Source organism: Aptenodytes patagonicus, chromosome 5 (genome assembly GCF_965638725.1).
Source record: "Aptenodytes patagonicus chromosome 5, bAptPat1.pri.cur, whole genome shotgun sequence".
Taxonomy (NCBI): Eukaryota; Metazoa; Chordata; class Aves; order Sphenisciformes; family Spheniscidae; genus Aptenodytes; species Aptenodytes patagonicus.
This window is the reverse complement of record NC_134953.1, coordinates 27,552,799-27,572,016: the sequence shown is the minus strand read 5'-3', so window position 1 is coordinate 27,572,016 and position 19,218 is coordinate 27,552,799. Positions and strand designations below refer to the sequence as shown.

The 19,218-nt window shown below is 39.6% G+C and overlaps 1 long non-coding RNA gene across 5 annotated transcripts in view; it reads right to left on the bottom strand.

Annotated features, from left to right (window-relative positions):
* Nucleotides 1-3,255: 3,255 nt before the first annotated feature.
* Nucleotides 3,256-19,218, bottom strand: part of LOC143160413 (uncharacterized) — an 81,960-nt gene continuing 65,997 nt past the window's right edge. For all 5 annotated transcript variants that reach the window (XR_012995374.1, XR_012995373.1, XR_012995372.1 and 2 more), the window contains 2 exons: nt 5,990-6,091; nt 3,256-3,331 (listed from right to left, as the gene is read on the bottom strand). This is a non-coding gene — a long non-coding RNA (uncharacterized LOC143160413). The remainder of the gene's footprint in view (nt 3,332-5,989; nt 6,092-19,218) is intronic.

The window sequence follows — 19,218 nt, the reverse complement described above, 5'->3', positions numbered from 1 at the left end:
AAACCAGAGTGAGTTGGTTAGCTGAAACTTTCAAGTTTTTATCCTTATTTGTTGTATGACGTTACAAAATTCATATGACCTGTGCTGACCATCCACAGAAGGAGCTAATTAATAGGGTGTCATAAGGTTTAACCAGTGCTTGTTATAGCTTCTTTAACCATTGTGGGAAAACTGTTGTTCAATACAATTGTGGTCACTGACTGACATTTCTATATGCAAGAAAATGGCGACATTTTTTTCAGGGATTTTCCAACTATGGCTATTGAAGATTAAGTATTCCTGAATGAATACAGCGTAATGCTATTAATCACAAAGGACAATAGAAAAAAGGGTAGCTTTTTTCACCACTCTGGAAAACATGATCCTGCGCACTGCCTATGGAGAATTTACACTTATAAGGTTTCTTTGAATAAGAAAACCTAATGGTATGAAACACGTAGGAGTACGGTTGCAACACCCAGCTAATATTTCAGTTTATCTTATAGTTCCTGATTAAGTTTACCTTTTAGATACCTCCATCACCTGTGGATATTCAGTCTTTCCCCTTTCTGTTTCAAATGACATGCAGAATATCAAAACCAGACAAAAGCATTAGTCCTTGTGCAAAATGCTCAGCTCCAAATTGATTGAAGGAAACCATTGTGTGTGAAGACAGATATAAGCAAACAGCTTAAACAGTGATATGGATGTAAGATTATAATAGAATGCAAGATTTTTTAAAAAATGGTAAAGCTTATGGACTGTTTTGTAATCTTTATAGCCATCTAGACTGCTAGTGTAGCAGCAAGTGTAAAATGCTCTCTACTTTGCTGTCAATAGTGACACAAACTGCAAAGCCTCTCAGACTCAAGCTTTCTATATTTAAGACTCACCACATCATTGATGTAGAGCAATGTTCGCCTGTTGGTATTTAGTTGTAAGCAGCACTAGCAAAGCAGATCATATTTAATTCAGTCTTATAAGCTTATGCTCTCTTCTACATTAGATTGTATTTCTCCTACTGAAGTTGGTGCAGTTTACTGTGTAAATGTGTGTGTCTAATATTGTCAAAGAGGAGAATGTATTGACCCCATATTTATTCAAAGAGAACAATAAAGTAGGTTACTGTTTTCTTTACTGGAGGAAATGTCCCGAATACTTTGAAATAATAATTTTTATATAATTAATTGATCTGTTTTCACAAGGAAATAAATTTTCAGTTACAGTTCATTTTTCCCCATCAAAAAATAAACAACCCCAAAACAACAGCATGTACACATGCTTTGTGATTGCACTTACTGTTATAAACAAACGAGCTAGCACTGCACATCCTGCGGGAGGTAGACCACCCAAATGAATATTCGAGAGACACATTTGAAAATTCCTTTTGTAAAGCCAAATTTTTGACTGAGCTTTTAGGAACTTGACTTTTTGTGCTGCTGGGAAAAACAGCGCAGCTCTTTGTTTGGTGTGTGCTGAGGGAGAGATGCACAGATGCTCTTTCCTGAAGGATTTTCTTAACTGTCAGTGTTGTTATTTAACAGCAATAATAAATGATAACATTTTGCACTTCTGCAGTCACTTTAATCCAAAGAGCACCAAATGTGCTCAAAGAGACTCCTCTAGAAGAAACTGTGGGTACAACAACAAAGGGCAGGTTTTCCCCAGCTAGGACAGACTGGACTAATTCCATTGGCCTCAGCAGAGAGGATGTGCTTCTGTGCAAATGTCTTAAATCAACACAGACCCCAAACCCAAGGAAAAGCAGTGGCAGGAATGTGGCCTTAGTGATGGAATTACTGACAGAGCTGATTGATAGAAATAAATAAGGAAAGTACAGCTTTATCTTGAAGTCTCTTTATTGTATTTATTATGGGATAATGGTTCAAAAAGGAGAGGGCTTTGAAATTCGGTAGACAGTAGCCTATCTAGCAGTTTGGAAAATTGCCATGCTTTTCATTTCTGCAGGTTAATGTAAAGGAAAGGTTAATCTTTCAGTGCAAATGAGAAATCAGCTTGTAAACTGTTTGGGGCAGAACTGATGTTTTTGTATCTTGGTAAGCTATGTTAGGGCAATGGTGTTCTGTTTGAGGTCTCTCTGCATCACCCTATGAAAATAAATAACAGGAATAATCAAGGAGAAAGGGTAAATGCTTTGTCTGTGATTTTTACTGCTGGAAAAAAATACAAATGCAAGTCTAAAAAGGCCCTGCACTCAGGGGGACTTGTAAAAAAAACATTCAAAGTGTTGCACAGTGCTACAACTCCTCTCTACCATCAGACATGACCCTCCATTCACCATAGGACCTGAAGTGATAGCAGCTTTTGTCCTGGGCAAGCAGTTACTGAAAGATCTAGGACTGTAAGATAGCTCTTCATGTCTGGGGAAGAACAACTGTGGGGAAATTCATATAGCCATTTCCCTTGCTCTTTAGGTTAGGTTTTCCATGTGCATTCATGTGTCTGACTACTCCTTATTACAAAGAGATTTTAGGGAGGGGATTTTAAGTGTGGGAACGTGTGTATTTAGTGTGTGTGACTGCACTTCGGTAAGCCATTTACAGTATTTATACCAGAATTATTCATAAAGCTCCTTGATCTGGATTATCAGTTTTCTTTGTGAGACAGGTAGAACTTGAAAGGGAGTGATGGGCTCAGGTTTTCTCTTTTTATTGCTTTGATTTCAGCAATTGCTGTTCTACACAGTGTAGATGTGGAAAAGACAGGCAAGTAAAGCAGGCATGCGCCAGCGTGATGTTACCCGATTCAAAGCTGTAGTAAAAGATTTAGACACAACCGTGGTGTGAACGGGGACACTGGGACGGCCCCAGGCTGCAAGCCAGGAGCGCACACTGCACAGCAGCTGCTCCGTGCTCCGGGGTCTCTCCTGCATCTGAAACCTTTGTGCATTTGGGCGTTTCTGATTGCCAGGCTGCTCAGCTGCCTGCGGTGCCAGTGCCACACTGAAAAATGCACAAGTTCTCCATGTCAGGGCAAAGGAGCAGAGATCAAGGGCAGCCTAAAGCTGTCTCTTTTTACCCAGAAAGTCTGTGCCACATTCAGGGCCAGACAAGTACAAGGAGGTAGTACAAACATGGCTCATACTTTCAGAAACTGTTGAGCTTGAAACCTGGTGAGAAAACCATCTGAGTCCACCACTTCTGTCAGGTCCTACTTAGTGAAGCACAGGGATGAGCTTCCAGACGAGGATATTTTCGTTATGAGGTCCTCGGTGTAGCTTTGGTTTTAATATTCTTTTTGATTATAGAGTAACCCACTGTTTCTGAGTACATTTATTCATTTTTCACTTCTCATTCCTTTTTCTTCAAAGTCTGGTTCATGTTGACATTACCTGTAGAAGAAATTGAAATAGCTGATGTGCATTGAAGGCTACACAGAATCATACCAAGTTTTCTGATTATAGCAGTCTTGATTAAAATGAAAATAAATATACAGGTGAAAAATGTGACCTAAGAGTTTGCATTATTCAAAGGGCTCCATTTTCTTTTTTTTTCAAATGAGCATTAATAGGATTATATATCTATGATTTATAATATTGAAACTGGCACACTATTCAAACCTAAAAAAACTTTTCATAGTTGTATTTAATTATTTCTACTTCTTTGAAGCTTAATATATTTTCACCATATGGCAAGCATTTAATTTTTCTTATTTTTCTAGTGGAGTTTAAATTAAAATGGTTATTTAGTTTAGCAAAAACCTTCAACCTATCTGTGCTGCAAGTCAAGGGTTCTGTAAGCTTGTTCTTCACTATCATCCTATATTTTTCTTAACAGCTTGCTCCAAAACCTGGTGAAGTCAACAAAGCTATTCCCATCATCTTCAGTAAGCTTTGGATCAAGCTTTATGAGAACAAGACAGTTCTCCACTCCTGCTGCGACGCCAGTGACAGAACCACAATACATTGATATTATCATAGCTTCCACAAAAATAGTGGCCGTGTGCCACATGGTGGGTGGTCTTTTATACCAGCCAGAGAGAAATTAAGCCAGCAGGCACATAAAATGACAGTGAGACAAGAGGTCTTTTGTACCCTGGTTTTCAGAGGAGACTCTCTTGTTGCCTATATTGTCTTGTTTAACCCATTCTGTAAAATAGGCATACCACTTGTCCCTCCACAGAACCTGCTTGCTTAAAATTGGATTAAATACGTCTTTTAGGCTGGCATCTTAACTGGACTGAAGACTTTGAAGCATTTTCAATAACTGGATCATTGCAGTGGTAGGCTGCTCGCACTACTGAAATGTTCACCTAACGCAGTTTGCAAACTGTAGGTGAAAAGTGACTTTTTGTGCCTCCTTGGAAACCACTAAGAATGTATTCATGTTAGTGGTGATAGCATTGTGCAGCACCTCTCCATGAAACAGTCAAATTGTCAGAAACAACTAGCAACTTTTATATCACAAAACTGATCCAAAATCACAGAAGAAAAACCTGAAACATTCTGAAAGCATCATCTGCTGTTTACTTACGTGAGACCGACATTCCTGTAGAAGGAAGGTATGCCAAGAAAACAAGTAAATTCCATATCTTGCTGCTAAACAAATCAGCCCTGCCCAGTGACTCAATGGCTAACTCCCAACTATAACCTAATTAAGGTTATCTAGAGGAAAAGGTTGTAATATGCGAAAGAGGCTTTGCTCGACAAGACAAATGATGCCTCCTGGATACATTAAAGAACACCTGGGAACAAGCTAAAATTCAGTGTTTCTAAGTCCCTTATAGCTATTTACAATGTCATTCTTTCTATAAAACAAGTTATTATTGCCAATCCCTTACACCATTTCATTTAGACACAAAGTCATATTTTTCTTGTAAGAAAACGTTCTTATTGTTAAATTTGAAGATTCCAGTTCCTAAAGCTCATTCCTCATTGGATACAGGTAAGCAACCTATGGAACTTAACTAGGCCTCCTCGTGTGCTCTTATTTAACCACACGCTTTAACTGCCGTGCAGCAGTTGGGCCAAAAAACAGAGGTTTGTATGGAAACTAGAGAACCTTTAAAAGTTCTCATCTAATTCACCATTCATTGTAGAGTTATTTCGTAGCTCCATATCTTGGCTTCTTGCAAGAAGTCTTGGTACCTTTTGAGAGGGGTTCAAACCTGCTACCTACACCAAAATTTTATGCTGAGACTAAAATTAGGAGGCAGTATTTCTTTTTATGCATTGGAGTGTCCTGAATTGAGTAACCCTACCATGAATGCAACATAAACTGTGATGTTTGTAGATTCCGGATTCATGCCTGGAAAAAAAATATTTGCTACAGGCAAAGAACCACTCAGCAGGGAGAGAGGAGCTTTGGATTCCAGTCTCTGGATGAAAGTTTGTTTCAGGAAATTTAATCCAGTTCCCTAAAAATCAGTTTTTACAGTTCCGTGTCCGTAAGTCTCTTCATCCATCAATCTACCCAATAATTTTTGAAACCATTGACCTATCATCACAAAACTTGACAAGAGACTAGAAATCTCAAGGCAGAAAATTTCCATATAACATGAAAAATGACTGGTTTGATGGAGGGGAGAAAGTCACTGCAATATCTCCACAAGGAGAAAGGCAAAAGTTGAAGCTCACCTGGCTGGCAGCTAAAGTGGACCAAGTAGAAATCTGGAGCCCAACACCTTTACTGAAGTCTGAAAGAATTATGGCTCTAAATTTGGCGTTTAGAATAAATCTCTACTCTTTCTAAAGAAGGATTTTTTTTTTAAGATTTTTTGAACTGATAATAAATATTTTTGTTACTACAGTATGAAAACTTAGATTGCGCTCGACATAGTGAGTGAAATTGTGTTTCCATTTAATGCAGTGGGAGCTTTAGCATTGACTAGCCGGCATTTTTTGCCATACCATCTTCTTGAATACAAAGTGCAGCTGTGAATACATCTGTTGCTTTGTTTTGTTTTGTTTCACATGTTGCATTGCTCGGTTTGGCTGTCAAGCAGAGGGGGAACTCGGGGTAGGAAGTTGTTGCTGTATCTGTCATCTCACCTGAAGCAGTTCTTGAGATTTCTATAAACTGTATATTCTTTGGCTCTTCTTCAAAAATGTGAGAATATTCAGATAGAGCTGTAACTGATGCTGCATCCGCTTCTTGGAAAAAAAGATTTAATGTAAAGATTAGTCAAAAGAACAAAAGACCTTTCTTCACTTTCATTTATTCATTGCATATTCAGTTTACTTTTTACCACTCCTTTAGCAAAAAAACCCTACACACAACTACGTCTCTGTAAGAATGCACCCGTCCATTTCAGTCGTGTTACAGGAATTAACTGTGCAGGATTCTAACCATTTACTTGAGACACAGAGAACTAATCCATGTTAAAATGTAAAATGATGCAATTAGCCCTCATTTTAAAAATCATAACATCCAAGCAAACAAACGAACAAACACAGTTTGTTTTTCTTCCAGAAAATCACATACTTTTGATTTTGGTTTTTTTTTTTATTTCCATGATTCTTTTACTTAAAGAAGGTTTATTTCCTCTTTCCCCCTGTCTTATATGATAAATGATTTCTCATTATAATGTAGTTTTCATTCTTCCTTGGGCTATTAGATGTCACTGACTTGAACAAAAGAATCTTCACATAAGTCATTATACTTCCAGTCTTTCATTTTTCTATCAAAATCCTAAGGCTACAGTTTTAAGGGCATGAATTCCAATCTTGAAAGACACAGATCTTCCTTAATCCTATTAATGTTAATCATATCTTATGGCACTATGGACCTTGCAGGGTGAAGCTCTTCACTGTACTTCAATAGTGATATTACTGCTCTGATCTTACTGCAGCAAGGTGGCATTAACCAGTCTCCACCTCTTAAAGTCTCAGGGAATCAAATCTGATCTATAGGGAGGAAAGAAAAAGAGGCAGAGAGGGAGTAGGGAGTAAGGGAGGGAGGAGAGAAAAAGAAGGAAAGAAAAAGCAAGCGGGAAGGGAAGGGAAGGGAAGGGAAGGGAAGGGAAGGGAAGGGAAGGGAAGGGAAGGGAAGGGAAGGGAAGGGAAGGGAAGGGAAGGGAAGGGAAGGGAAGGGAAGGGAAGGGAAGGGAAGGGAAGGGAAGGGAAGGGAAGGGAAGGGAAGGGAAGGGAGGAAAGAAGGAAAAGGAGTAATTTGGGTAAAGAGAAAAATCAGAATGCACCAATGAGGAAGGTGCAAATTGTTTTTTGTTGGTGGTTTTTTTTTTCCCCATGGTGCTTACCAGCAGCAGGAGGATTGTGCATACTCACAGGAAAGATCCTGGCGTGGGATGTGAGGTTTGTATAGACATGCCTGTGGTGACCTGACACCATTTAACTGCTGCCCATAAAACAAAAGTAGTTTGCAGAGGAAACCTATATATCTCCATGGTGATCCAGCAGAACAGCAGGCTTCAGCAACATAAACAAGGTACAGACACATAGAGCATGCTCCAAAATCCACAGAGGTATCTCCTCTCACTGTCTTTAGGAGGCTTTCACTCAGGTCCATAATGCTTATACAAAAGGCATCAGACCTCATTTCCTCTGCCCCACTTTCTTTGTCTCAAGCTTTTGCAGAGTGAGCCAGTAAATGCTTAGGAAGCAAGGACATAACATTCGTGTTCTGAAGAGTAAATGACCCAATACCCCATAACTCCACTCAGTTTAGCATGAACACCTTCCTATTTGCTTCAGCTCCCCTTGGAACCATCACTTAGGGACTCTTGTCCTGCTGTGTGGAAGATCAGTATGATCCACAGAGGCCTAATTGAATCTAAACCTATCAGGAGGCTGGCACAGTACCAGCAGTCAAAAATAGCATCAGATGCACCATGAACTTCATGACTCACTAAAGGAGTTTTCTTACTCCAAAAGCTTCTGACTGAGTAAGACTGGTGGTGGTGGTGGACATTATTCTTCAGTATATTGCAAACTATGTACTTAACAGCAAACACTATTTTCCTCCTCTCTCTCCTACATACATTTTACCATCTAATCTCTAATGGTGGTGCTTACAGAATGAATTAGTACTGTGCACATGGATTACATGTATTTCTCCTTTAAAATACTATTTTCATTTTTCAGGTATTGTTGGCTGGACGTCTGTGTACAGTACATCCAGTTTGTTTTTCCACCAGCCCCCACTGCTGTGGGAGCTCACTCAGAGATCGAGAAGACAAACCTCTTTGAGCTTGCCTCCCAAATCCAGGAATAATGAGGACATAAGCTCGGGCAATATTTACAGGAGTTTTGGCTAGAAACATGAGTGCCAAATGCGGACTATTTTGTTTGCATGTTTTGCCTTTGTATTGCTCAGTCAAAACAAATTAATTTTAAACTGAATGTTTTCATTTTAGAAAAAAAAGGAAAAAGAGAGTAGCTTTTTGTGAGGTGTTATTTTTAGTTTCACCAATTCGAAACAACTGACAGAGGAGTTGATTTCTGTTGTCTATAAACCCTTTAGGTTTAGACCTTGCAGTGTTTATTATCAAATAAACTTTTGTATTACTTTTTAGACCACGCTAGTCAAGGGTTTACTCCTGGATGAACACTCACGATCACCACATAATATAGCATAGCAGAAGCCAGTGCAGACAGTACCACATTGCTGAAGCATGAAATCCCACAAAAGAGCATTGAAAAGACTTCTGTTAGGCAGAAGTCCCATTAGATTTCATCCCATTGGATTTCTTCTTTTCTCAGTGGGTTTTTGTCCTATCTCACTGCCCTATTATTTTTCTTACCCCATGCAGCACAGAAAGCTGAAATGACATATGCTAATATTTCCTCATAAAAGATATGACATTCATTCTTACCCTCAACGGCTACAAAAGGACAAGAAAACTTTGTATGCATTTGGGCAGACTTTCTCCCCAGTGTTTATCTCAGATAGCATGCTGTCATCTTCATCCCTGACCTGAGGGAATGGTCAGCGAGTCTCAGTGCATCAGCAGTGTCCATAAAAGGTCCTGCAGAGAGATCAGGGCATGCAATGCCTGATGACCTCTCTTAATTCCCAAGCAGTTCTGCTTCAATAGCACTTCCAGATTGCTGGGTCTGATTCTCAATAAGCAAGAAGCAGCTCCATGTTAATAGTAAGTACTCAGATAAAGTACCCAGCATTACTCAGCTAAAGAATATGATTCCTCCTAAACCTTTTATTTTTTATTCAGGAAATGCAACTGTATTTTTATCTGCTGATCACAAGTATTTCGCTTCAGAAGCTATTAACCAAGCAGTCTGATTCGTTCAGTGTAAGGTGCTTTGTTCTGCTATCAGATGTTCCTGTGTCCACTTCTGACCCTATTCTCGGCATTCTGTGGCCACCGCTGAGCCATAGGTTTTATAAGCTCCACATTCAGGTTTCTGTACCTGCTGTTTGCTCAGATGAATGGGCCCTGCCTTGCTGTGCAGAACTATTTGACAGGTTGACTAGCATCCTTCCTTGCACAGCCTGGGAAGGGCATAATGTTTAAAATTTATGAGTGCCTTCAAGTTGCTTTCAAGCTTCACAGCAACTGTTTCTGTTTTTCCTGCTCCCCCTAGGCAGTGTGTGTATGAAGGGAGCAGGAATTGCTCTGGAATTGCTGGCCCAAAGAAAATGCTATTCTGAACAGTGGGTGAGACTTTCCCGGGAGAGAGGTGGTCAGTCTCAAAAATCTTTATCTTACCCTCTTAAAAGTCATTCTGGCAGGATGTGGCTAGACTGGATAGTTTAGTGCAGAGGTACTTGAGGGAACTCCTTTTCTACCAACCTGTATACCAAAAATATCCTAACCATAGGGACATGCAGCTTCACCTTGACTAATTGGTCCAGGTACACTTATTTGTAAGAATATACAGGTATTTCTATAGATAGGAAACACTCTGAAGACACATATGGTGGTAATTTGAAAACAAAAAAACTGTGTATTTCTGCTTATGTTGTTTCTTTTCACTTTTACCAGACTGAGTATATTCTAAGGTGGTGAAAACCATGAAGATGGACTTACACGGATGGGTTACCCTACAGAGCTCTGAGAACTAACACTACCTTTTTATCTGTGTGATTCTAAAGCAGCACATACCATGACAGTGTAAACTGGACTAAGTTCTCCATGTGAGCTTTAAACCAGCTAGCTGAGTTATTGCTAGCATGGACATAGGAGTGTAATGTAAACTGGTTTACACACTGTAACACCGGGACTTTGGGTGAATTCATGCCTCTTAACGAGTGAAATAAAGATTCTTTTGATTTTGCTTCAGAATAATATGAAACTCATAGTCTGATTTGATTTCAATATGAACACAGGTGAGACTTGATGGATTTGACTGAATTTTGCCTTGAAAGCTGGTGGTGTTTTTTTTTTTTCCTAAGCCAAGTAAAGGCATAGCAGAAATGTGTAAAATATTTGTTTCTGTGACTGTAAATATTAAATCTTGGGCTCTGGCCTTTGCAAACTGAACTGTGGGTTTGCGGTTTGGTGCATTTGCAAACCTTGGGCCATGCTAAGAAAAATTCAGCAAACACAGGCTGAGATTGTTGGCTTTGCTGGGAAGTCATCAGATCTCCCTCATCTCAGCTGGCCTCCTTCCTTCCTCCCTCGCAAGGCCTGAGTCTCCTGAAGGTATGTATGCATGGAAGCAGTAGAAAGTGCAGGGAAGCTTTAAATGGGAGGAAGTTTTATTTGGGAGTTGATGGTTTAATTTGAGAACAAGGGGTTAAGCTTGCACACTCATGTTCCTCTATAACGGGGGTCAAAATCCTAGTGAAAAAACACCTTGCTTTCAGCAGAAAAGCTAATCACTAAAATATTTCTCTTTTACTTCCATGACGCGTGTCACACAGATGGAGCCGAGAGGCAGAGTGCAACCTTCATCTGCCCGTGGGGTTTGTCCCCATCTAAGGAAGGCATATTTCCTGCAAAGCATCTCGTCGGCTCATCTGCTGTGCACTTCTTCCCACTGACAGAAGATGTAAAGCATTACAAACTGGGGACCAGATCAGGTTGACCGGAGAGCTAAAGCTTCAGTGCTCCAGGTAATAAAGAGTGGGTGCATGATCAGTAGAGAAGTCTCTGCATTGCTCTCGCCCGTGCCGAAACCCACAGTTCAGACAAATGAAGCATAAAAATTGGAGGGGGGGATGACTAACCTGTCTCCTGAAATTCACCTCATTCGTCTACGTGAGGAAAGAATGACAGCTGGTAAAAACAAATCTCCTGAAAAGGTGTTTCGTGTTTTCCTGCTTAGATAGAAATGAGGGGGTATGAACTTGTATTTTCATATATATAAATTAAAATAGCCCTTTAAAAGTACTGGTACCCAAAAGTAATCCTACAATAATTCAAGTCCTCAAATAATTCATACCTTCAGATAGCCAACACAAATTCAGAAAAGAGGCAAAGGGGAAAATAAAAAATGAAAATTAAGGTGGAAGATCACGACGGGAAAGGAAACACCTGTGAGGAATTAAAGGTAGAGAAGAGGCCTGAGAAATAAGAGGTTCCATGATAAAGCTCTTTCTCCTGTCCACATCCAGGAGTATGTGGCTGAATCACAAGACTCCTATAGCTAATAAAAGTGTTGGATGCACAAAAATACCTGCATCTTCCCATGACTGCAAGCTTGATTTGGTTCTGTTATTACTGTCTGTGAAGTAAACATGACCATAAAAAGGGAAAAGTTTATTTTGTTTCATTTCTTTTATTTCCACCTGAAGTAATTTTATTCTTTATACATTTCTTCACATGCCAGCGGCCTTGCTTCCAACATTTTAACTTTGGCAAGAAGCAGCATAAGTCAATAAAAAAGAACTCCAAGTGTCATGCACAATAAAGACTTGGGCACAGTTTTCCAGATGACTGTAAAGTAAAATTTACTGAAAAGCAGGCAAACAACTCATATCTAGAAATCAAGTCTCTGCTTGTAGAAGTCAGAGGTTAAATTCTTTTTTTAAAAAAGCTTTCACATGCATCTCTCAGGCATGTCCTATCCTTGCTTAAATATTTGAGAGGGGGAAAGTAACTGGGATAGGCGAGAACATTTCCATAGACATATGTTAGAAATCTACAGCACAAAATTAAATTACTTCACTCTTTTAAATGACATTTCTACTTTTCACTTATCAAGTATTGTGAGCTATAATGCAACTTTTTAAAGGTAAAAAGAAAAGTAAAATAACAGCAACAAAAACACATCCCAGCGTGTATTTATTTTACTTTGTAATTCAAGTCAGTCCAACTGTGCTGCAGGGTATTTAGTTTATGCAATACTAAAGTTTGAAAATTGCACCCAAAATTATTTTTGGATCATATTTACTGAGATATATAACATGGGAATGATTGATTTATTTGCATGTTTTGAGGTTTTGGTTTTTGCTGAGCTTGTGCTTAAATTCTGATGCAGGCAGGCTTTAAAAAATCATATTCATAGCAAAGCAAGAGAAACGTCTTTATCTAACTTCCATTTCCTAATGTAAAGACTAAATTTTAAAAGTAGGCATTGACTTTTATTTGGTCAAAATACAAATTTCTCTATTGACTTCCACAGGTTGAGGGAAAAGATCTGTAACTTCTTTCCTAATTGGCCGATGCACATCCGTAAAATGGCTGCTCCTGTCAGGAAACGGCTGGTTTCACAGCCCCATTAATTTTACCATTTGAAGTACTGGTCTTCAGAGATGGAGTTCATTACTTAATATTCAGTGGCTAGCTTAATGGATATGCTTAATTATATAGCTTCTGGTCTGAAAGAATGACTTATTAGGACGTTCTCATACCATGTTCCTTCGCTGGGAACTGGTAACAAGCATCCACCATCTCTCCCAGCAGCAAGGCAAATATTGGCCACGCTGTAGAGCTGGGAATTGGATGAACAGCCCGAAGGCAGCAGGCTTTTTCTGCCATGTCCCAGTACAATGAATAGCACGGTTTAGGGTGGCTTTTCAGTTGTGCCCTACCAGGGCTAATTCTGGTGCTGAACGATGACAATCATGCTCCTGGCTCCCTTCGGAGCTTTTCAAAAGCCTCCTCTAGGCCAGAATAGAAATTACTTCCCCAGAGCTGTGCAAACGCAGGGATCACTTGCCTTTTATCTCCTGCTCAGCCTGCGGAGTAAATATCAAAATCACCCACTCTTGGTCGGCAGCCCAGAGATTTGCAGATCTGGTTTGTTTCCCGCTCAGGAACCCTGATGGTATCGCGGTTCAGAGGTAAAGCAGTCAGAGGGAATGGGTCATGCCAGGTGAGAATGGTGGGCTGAGGGCTCCACACCTGGCTGTGCTCGCTGCAGACGGGACAGGACACAGACTTTCTCCCTGAGCAGCACCCCCAGGGCTTTCAGTTCACAGTCCCAAGCATAAGTGGGGGAAAGGAGGCTGCTTGAACACCTCTGCACCTTGGATGTTAGCGAGGAGGAGGGCTGCATGAAATGCTGGTCAGCAGGGCTGGGAAGAGGCATCTGCCCGGTCCCACCTGCTGCCCACCAACAGCAGAAGCCCTGGGGCTGCAGTCTCCAGCGGGCAGCAAACCTTCAGCTGCATCCCATGGCAAGAAGCAATTGTGGAGGGCACAGGCTCTTCCAGACCAGCTATTGCCCAATGCAAAGTCATGTTCAGAGGTCCCTCATACTTCAATGAAGCTCTGGCTCCATTTCACGCCGGGGGCTGGAGAAGGGGCCACGCGACAAAGGGGAGCAGTGGAGCACACCTGCAAATGCCAAGCAGGCTGGGACTTGCCTGACTGCCATGAGACCTTCCAGCTGTACAAACTAAACCTGAGCACCATGCATGTTTTTAAGTGGGAAAACTATATCCCCATTTCTTCGTTTTAGGCAATTCACTGTCTGTGCCACCTGTCATTTGGACAAGGGGATATTCTCGTGAGACCTAACCTCACCGCTGCAGGGAGCGGAAGCTTGGCCATTCATTTTGAGGAATATACTTCCACAACCAGCACTCCTCAAAAACTTCAGACTGACTTCTTTGTCCATTTCCCAGTCAAACTTCTCTTTAGGGTTAATTCACAATCAAATGGGATCTACCCTTCATCACTAACGGGGCTCATTTTGCTCCACTGTTGTTGAATAACTCCAAGGGCTGGCATGCTATTGTTGGGTTGGTTTTTTCCATGGTAAGACAGAGAAGATGTTTCCCTAGTATCATTTCTCTAGATCAGATCTGCCTTCACTAAAAATACATAACTTCACTAAATGGATAACTAAGGATATATGTCTGGATACAGGTAGCTGAATTAAGATGTGTTACATTAAGGATTCTGCTTTAATAGAAGTAAAAGAAGAGAAATACCACAGAATGGGACAAAGAAAATTATAAGAAAGCACCAGCCGTAGTTATGAAAGATCTCCTGTAGTATTTATTTACATAATGAACATGTCCCAGATTTTGCACTGACACAGTGGGGTACAACTGTTTTCCAGTTGTGGTTTAAAATTCTGACAATTTCTTGCTTCCCACCTGCATAAATGCAGGTTATCTGATATGGAAATTTAAGACATAATTCATACTTCCAACACTTTTTTCCTGTAAAATAATGCTTACGAAACCCCCTAAATGGTGAGGGGGAAGCCTACCTATGGACATTAACTTTCACCTCCCGTAATCCAAAGAAACAGAAATATATGGAGTAGGATCTGACCCAAGAAACAGTGCTTTTCTTTCTGAACTATGAAAATGCATCATTTAACAAAATCCATACTCTCAATCCAGTCCATCCAGATGGTAGTCCTGCAGCTCTTGTCAATGGCAAAATATTTTATTTATCTTTCCAACACTTGTATTAGCATGTTCAATGGAATCACTGGAAAGAAAGGAAGGAAGGAAGGGAGGAAGGGAGGAAGGGAGGAAGGGAGGAAGGGAGGAAGGGAGGAAGGAAGGAAGGAAGGAAGGAAGGAAGGAAGGAAGGAAGGTCTTTTAAACTATTCTGGAAGATATGGGTATGAAACAGATCTTCATAAAGAATTAAATCTTTGAAATCAGAGCTTCACTTTGGCCGTAACACTGATATAAGAAATGGCCACTTAAGAGCTAGGTTTTTGACACCATCATAAATAAACCCGTGGCTGAGGAATGCTACTGAGTCGCAGACAGAGCTAGAAAAAATAGGGAATCTAGCCCTGTTTGCATCTTGCTAACTTTTTACTGATCTATCCAGTGGCAGAATGATTGATGTCATTTGGTTTTGACTCATGCCATTTTAGCTCCAGGAATAACAAAATAGAAATGCTTCTATGTTTTAGAGAGATTTGCTTAGTTATGCTATCAGCACTGTTTCCCTAATGGCAAAAGAAATGTCAGCATTAAAAATAATTACAAGTGTAAAAGAAACTCCATGACCTAAATTAGTGGATGGCACTATGTTATCTACAGAAGGAAGAACGGGGTGTGTTATGTACTGTGCTAAAGGCTAACTAAATTCCTTAGCTTTAGATAGTTTGGCATTAATTACCTGTAATTATTTTTGTCCTTTCACTGAGATTTATGTTGGTCTGAATCATCTTTTAAAACCTACTTATATCAGCTATTTCCTTTTCTCTTAGTCCCGTTCAATGCTGAGTTTGTTCTCATTTTTTCATATTTGCATATTAATCTTTTAAATGTTTGTGAAAATCTCTGGAGAAGAGGGATTCACATGAAACAGTGATGTGAATGAATACACCTCACTGATTTCTGAGAGATTTTATGCACTCAAGTGACTAATTTTCCAAAGTATTTAGAAATCGTTTGATGCCTTTTGAAAACCTGGTTCTGGGCTCACTATGATACTGTCCCACTGCTTACGTGTAAAGCTTCCCCAAGAGCTAACCCTGTGGTCATAGATTTCAGCTCTTGCCATGCCCCTTCCTCACTCAGTCTGCAAGTGATGTGACTCTTCACAGCTCCAGGTACTGAGCTTTAGGTCTTACAAGAGAAGCCCAGGCTTACAGCTCCATAGTATCCTCAGTTCAATCCTAATGTGAGAGCAAAAGTGATGGCTATTGTAATTGCAGGATTAATTAATAGCTGTCATGGTTGTAAAGGGAATTTTGACTACGCAACAAAGGATCCTCTCTTTCTTTCTTTGTTTCATATGTGTGTATGTATATATATAAAACTATATTTTAAATTCATTTCTATACTTCACTTTCAATAAGGAGAGAAGGCTTGCTCTCTGTGAATTCCTTTTGTAGCTATGTTTTCAAGCTGCAGTGAATTTATTCACTTCCTCTGATAATGAATCTATAGAAACTCCATCAAAACTGAAGGAGTTGCACCTGTGTAAAACTGGTTTCAACATTGCACCTACTGTGTAGTTAGAAGTAAAATGTACACATTTTCAGAATCCCACAGAACCCAAACATTTGCTTTAAATGGGTGCGAGCGAGGTCACGGCAATGTCTGTGAGATCCTAGGCCTGAGTTCATCATAGCTCTTTTTAATTCCTCTTATATAATCCATGAAAATAAGGAAGTAACAAGAAGTCTTTAAGCCACAAGCAGATAAAAAGACTTTGTAAAACAAGAGTAAACATTGATGTTTGGAATCCAGAACTTGGTCTTATTAAAAAACACAATAGGGGCACACGTAGACAGAAAATTGTAATGCCTTCGGGTTCTCAACATGCAGGAATGTGAGAATACCAGTAATTGTCTCCTAAATTGAAGTCCTCCTCATAATCATGAAATGCTTTAGTAATTTTAAGGCGCTCTCCTCAAACTTTTAAATTTGCTCTTAAATTGAAGCACTTCTTACACCAGAATTGTATAGTGTACACTAATTACTGATCCCGGCTTACAGCTTCGATGCTTTAGTGTGCCTCATTCCCATGTTATTGCTTCTACTTCTGCATAGCCATGCCCTTTTCCACCCCTGTTCTATGCATATGCAAAGTGTGTTTTAATTCCAAGCAACCCCTCAGCATATGCAATTTTAGTTCTGAATTCTACCCAAAGGAACAAGGGGATGTGCTCTGCAGAGCTGAGTGAAGGCATGCTAAAACCACAAATCCTCTTGTGCTACTGCAGCATCATCAGGCACGTGGAATCCAACAGGAATATGCATGGAATAGGTATATCTTTTTTTCACCCAAGCAGTGGAGCAAAAGTGGATTATTTAACAGAAAAAAAATCCCACAATACTGTTTTGTGGAAGAAAGCAGGTAGTCTTCAATTTAAATGCATTTGCAATTCTGGTAGCTGGCTTATATATGTAGGTGGGGGAGCTTAAAACATTTAATGGAAGTTTCTGATAATTTTCCCAGCTAATATCTAAGGAGAAGCAAAGCGAATTTTAGAATCTTATGCTGCATTTTTTTAAAGTTCTTCACAGATGTATTTTTTAACATTATGAAAATACATTATTAATTCTTTTAATTGCTTGAAATGTTGTCTGTTAAAGTAATTGGGGAGTAAATTTTTTTATCTGGAAGTCAACGTCATGCAGCCAAACCACCAGATTCTAGAGGCAAATAACAAAATTCAATTCAAAGAGCAATGGCTTGTGTCACATAAAATCATATTCACATAAGTAAGAATAAGAGGTTTTATGCTGCTCATGTATTTTGTATTGTAAGAAACTACCTGATTGTGTACAGGAAGGGAGTGTGGATTTACAGAGGATGATAAGAAAATGTCTGCTCTAGCCCCAATCCTCCATATATTCTAAAGTCTGAACTTGTTCCAAATTTCCAGTCCTGTTTAATTTATCTCTTGCTACTCAGTAGATGAGAGTTGTCATGGGGTAATTCCACAGGGGTCACTGGAGTTACACCAGGGATCACTTTCTCCCGTTAAGTGTTAGCATTGTTGACTACCAGACACAGGAAATTAATACAGCAGTGCACACCACAAAGCTGAGACATCATCTTCTTTCCAAGTTTATTTCTGGCAAGATGTGGTACAGCCCTGAACTATGCGTATTTCATGCATACAAATGGAACAGCGAACATTCACAAGGGCATAGGCAATAGGGTCTTTTTTACTAGAACTACCTTCCAAAATTCCTTGTGTTTTCTTTAAAAAAAAAAATTAGAATGCATTAGAGTTGTTTTCCTTTTCGGTGGTAGTTAACAGTGCACCTGACATTAAATACAAAGGGATGAGAAATTTGTATTGTGAGCCAAAACCAGAACTGATGGAAATCAATATTCAGCAGATCAACATCTGTTTACATCAGCTGAGAATTGAGAGCAACACCGTAAACTGAACAGTGCCTACTGAATTTGAAATGAGTTTTCTGCAGATACTGAGGTTATGGGGAATACATAGTTAGTTTTCCAGTGTTAACTGCTTTTTTTCTTCTCAACAGATTGGATTGACTGGGACAGTAGGGTGAGCTCAGCTGCCTGTTACAATCTTGTAATACAATGTCTTGTGTAACTGCTAACATATAATCTTATGGGTAATTATAGTTTAGGAGCATTTTACTTAAGGAAACTATAATTAGTGCTGTAATGGTTAGAATAAGGTTTGAAGGCTTTGTTCACAGCTAGTAACTGTTGATCAGTGCAAACTCTAGAAGTCATAGGGATCTGAAGCATGAATAGGTTCATTTTTCCTGGTGCATGTCCAAACAAGAAAAAAAAAGACAATATAATTCATGCTTTGACACTGATGGAAGAAGGAGGGGAGGGAGGGTATTGCAAATATACCTCAGTAAAGTGTCCCACTGTTGGATTGCCTAGAGGACCAACAAAAGCTCATTCATGTCCGGTGAAGTCTTCCTTTATTTGGCTCAGACCCTGAACTACATGAGGGACCATCTTCCAAAACAAGGTGCGTATATCCACGGTTTTATCACTCATTAGAAATGTTCCCTTTCCCAGCCTACTTTCTATATTTTAAAAAGTGGATGTATGTTACTATCTTAGACTACATTATCAGCTAGAGATCAAAAAATCTCCTTTCCAATGACACATTAGATGATACATAAAATGTGATTCATTGCACCAACTTTCAATTAGCTTAAAGTTAAGCTAAGTCAATCTAAGCCTATTCCAATCCCTTAGCTTCTTTGTATAACAGATAAAAGGGCAAAGGCACTTCCAGAGGGCGATTTTCTCCATTTATCTTTGAACTCTGTGACTGCCATCACTAGGTTATTTTGGAGGCCTACCTGTTAGATAGCAAAAATGAGATTTTAGTCCAAAAGTAGGTTTGATGAAGACAAGTGGAAATATTAGGGGAAAATTATAAGCAACAGAGTTGAGGGCAAGGGCAAAGGGAAGGCTTACTGAACACAGCTACAAAGCTCAGATGATGGTTGGCGTTAGATTCCTTTTACCCAG